General features: G+C 38.9%; 1 long non-coding RNA gene across 1 annotated transcript; it reads left to right on the top strand.

The window, feature by feature from the left end:
* Nucleotides 1-434: 434 nt before the first annotated feature.
* LOC124271088 lies at nucleotides 435-3,287 on the top strand. Its single transcript, XR_006896941.1, has 2 exons — nucleotides 435-623; nucleotides 2,447-3,287. It is a non-coding gene; the product is annotated as an uncharacterized LOC124271088 (long non-coding RNA).
* Nucleotides 3,288-3,872: the final 585 nt, after the last annotated feature.

Raw genomic sequence — 3,872 nt, 5'->3', positions numbered from 1 at the left:
CATCACATTTTCATCAACATATTCTTTCATAAAGAATAGAAAAGGTTATGGTATTTGTAAAACTGTCTGTGAATAAAGCTTTTTAACTACAGATTAAATTGATGGCTATACCCTAACTTTTCTGTACCATCACATCTTATTTTCAAAATAGGGTGGTGCTTGATTAATGCATAGGTGTATATAACTGTCACTGATGTCGAATACTATTTGACTTTCAGTCCTTTTTTAGTCCTATATAGGAATAAGAACCTGGCAATTTCACTTAATTATTGTGCTTCCTGATTTAATCAAATAACTAATTGGTTGGTGTGGGTGTCGAATTTTAAATATTTGCAACCAATATGGACAGACAACAAACGCCCCGAGAGCAGACGACATTTTTAATTTATCACGTGATAGTCACGTGCCCGAACTACACCATCAATTTGTGTGCATTACGTAGAACTATGACGGCGCTGAACGAACAAACTTGAAAGTCAGCAAAATCCGACATCAATTAAGTGTTCCAACACACTCTAGTGAGGACTTGAAGCATAACCCTTATTCTACACAGTTGCACAGCGGTGCACACTAGGGAGGACGATGTAAAGGAGAAACATATACAGCCATTACCCTTTAGCTTGGTAAGAAAAGTTCTGATGCATATCAAAATACGCGTTACACTCGAGGTCACTGTGTTTATGGCTCGAAATGTGTTTATGTGTGCCTCTCTCTATTCTGTGTGTGTGTCTGTCTGCCTCTCTCTGTGTGTGTGTTTGTGTGTGTTTGTTTGGGTGTGTATGTGAGTTGGTGTCGGTGTCTATGCGTTTCTGTTTCTCTCTTCCTGTGTCCGGATGTGTATTTCTTGGAACAGATCATTAGAAATATCCCAGACATCCTGAGGACAGAATAGTCTAGTACAATATGTCTGCGTGTCTATGTGCGTCGTCTGTGGTTGAGTTTGTGCGCATGTCCTCGGAGTGGGTTTGGGGTAGGATTTCTCACACTTCCATACCCTCAATCCAGGCCCTGTACAGATGAATGCAGTAATGTCACATCGAGTCAATAGACGAATGTGCTATACGTTGAAACGAGTTGTTGCATGCACACCATATTTCCCTATACAGCAGAAATCAAAACATGTTTGAATATAGTGTAAATTAGTGGTGATCCGATTAATTGAAATAATCGAAGATTGGTGGCAGTGACTAAACAACCAAGCAATCGATCATGCTTTCTCATAATCGAACACAAACAATTCTGGAACACTTGTTTTCATCAACAATATTTTTCACAAGGATGGTTTTGTCTGTTATAGTTCATAAGCATTACAGGCTAGTTCCAAGTCATGATTGAATTTATCTTAAAGATTCCAGGAAATGTATATTCCTAACATACTAGTCATCCTTTAAAGATGTGAAACGTTGCCCCCCAAAAAACAAAAATAACATTGTGCATTAACAAATTTCATCAATGACGCTAACCAATTATTTTCGATGATTGATCGGTGGTAATGAACCAATCATCAATTATGAGATTTTAACCAATTCCCAACACTAATGTACACAGTGATACTGATCTGTACTGAGCAGTGACACGATGACATTTATGTGAATGTATGTGCGTGTGTTTGTGTCTGTGCATGTATGTGAGTGAGTGAGTTTAGTTTTACGCCGCACTCAACAATATTCTAGCTATGTGGCGGCTGTCTGTAAATAATCGTGTCTGGACAAGACAATCCTGTGATCAACAGCATGAGCATCGATCTACGCAACTGGGAACCGATGACACGTGTCAACCAAGTCAGCGAGTCTGACCACCCGATCCCGTTACGACAAACATGGGCTACTGAAGGCCAATTCTAACCCGGATCTTCACGGGTTGTGTGCATATATGTGTGAGGGTGTGTGTATATATGAGTGGGTGCGTGTGCCTGCGACTGTGAACATGCGTGTGAATGTGTGTTTGCATGTGTGAGGCCTACATGTGAATACGTGCGTGTGTGAGTGTTTATGTCTGGGGTTGTCAGTGTCTCTGCACTTGTATGAGTGAGTGAGTGAGTTTTCAGTGGGCGAGTTTTGAGTGAGTGAGCTTTGAGTGGGTGAGCGAGTTTTCAGTGGGCGGGTGGGTATGTAAATGAGTTTGTTGGTGGGTGAGTGCGTGCGTGCGTGTGTGCGTGTGTTCGTGTGTGTGTCTTTTGAGAATCGTGACCGGAAGCAGAGCAGCAATGAACTTCGTCACCGAATCCTTATTGGATTCAATTGGCCTGTTTCAACAGTACAATACAAGTGCGCCGCTATATTGTACATATAATATACAATTCAATAGAACGTCATATCTCGACTGATACATCTATGATGAAACTATACACTTTCAGGTTCTGGACGCAATTTTGTAAAATCGTAATTAATTTGTACATTGAATATAGTGTTTTATTACATGATAATTCACTGATCTTCTCCTTCAGAGGGAACTAAATGGCGCCAAACGCAAGAACTGCGAATATCAAGATGTTAAATGAACTGAGAATTCGAAGTTTCATGGCTTCTAAAATGCTATACGAACAGTCAACCAGATACAGTAACTATGCTTTTTGGGCAGTGATGGTAGCTAGTGGTCTTATGGGTGTAGCTGCTGCTAACCTATGTGATTATCTCCCCGTGGGTGATGGTCAGAACAAATGGGTTTCAGCATCTAAAATGCTCATCGGAGTGGTCTCTGGATTTGCAGTCTCCTTTCAAACTGGCAGAATCTTTCTCATTGATTACTTTGAAAAAAAACAAAGAATCTATAACGAAACAGCATCAAGTTGGCAAAAGCTGGAATTGGACATTGAGTTATTTCTTAACTCTATCGAGATCACAACCACAGACAGAGATATCAGAGAGTTTACAAGTGAATGTATAAAACAACGGGATGATATATGCTCTAAGTCAAAACCAGAGGAAGACATTTATCAGAAATACCATAATAACCCCGATTTAGTGATCAAGAAGTATCAGAAAAAACACTCTGTCATTGCGTACATTCTACAAAAACTTGATCGGGAGAAAGAAGCAGAAAGAGAAGAACATCAAGAAGAACATCAAGAAGATGAATCTGACCTAGTTTGTTGGGCTTGTCTTCCCTTTGGTGTATATTTGTGTATTTTGTACAGGCCAATCAATTTTTTTCTGAAGCATGTCAACGAAAGTCCATGCAAGTACCACCGCGAACATTTCATTTAAGAATGTAAACAGGATGCCGTGGTTCTCTATTCAAATGACTGAGCTGGTTTTTGAAAAGACAAGACAAGACAATTTATTCAGCAAAAAGGCCAAGTTCCCAAGAGTGGAGGTATATTGCTATGCGTATGTTACGCAACTCGACTTAGCTAATTGCGGCTCCTGAGACGACTGAACCTCTGTTTCCCTATTTACGGCTGTTGTACATGGATTGCATGCAGTTCTGTACAGTGGTTTATGTATAAGATGTGATGCTACAGAAAAGTTAGGGTATAGCCATCAATTTAATCTGTAGTTAAAGAAAACTTTATCCACTGACAGTTTTACATATGCCATACCCTTTCTATTCTTTATGAATATGTTGATGAAAATGTGATGGGACTGAATTTTTACCTAAACTTACTATGTCCTCTCCTGCTCAAACTATACAATTAAATTAAGTTTTGACGAAAAAATAACAATTCTGTTATATACCAAGATGACATTTACACATCAAGTAAACTTTAATTATGCATAATCAGGAAGAACCCGAATGTCAAAGATTCAGACCTTTTTTCCAACAATTCACATTAAAAAGATTTTGGAATAATTTTTTTATGAATTTATTGTTGTGAATAAAAAAACCTTTTGCCGGATACTGATAATTACAGCTAAAATCTGCTTGTTTTG

The sequence above is a fragment of the Haliotis rubra genome, unplaced genomic scaffold (genome assembly GCF_003918875.1).
Source record: "Haliotis rubra isolate DU_JTF1 unplaced genomic scaffold, ASM391887v1 Scf1022, whole genome shotgun sequence".
Classification (NCBI taxonomy): Eukaryota; Metazoa; Mollusca; class Gastropoda; order Lepetellida; family Haliotidae; genus Haliotis; species Haliotis rubra.
This window is presented reverse-complemented; position numbering and strand designations above follow the sequence as displayed.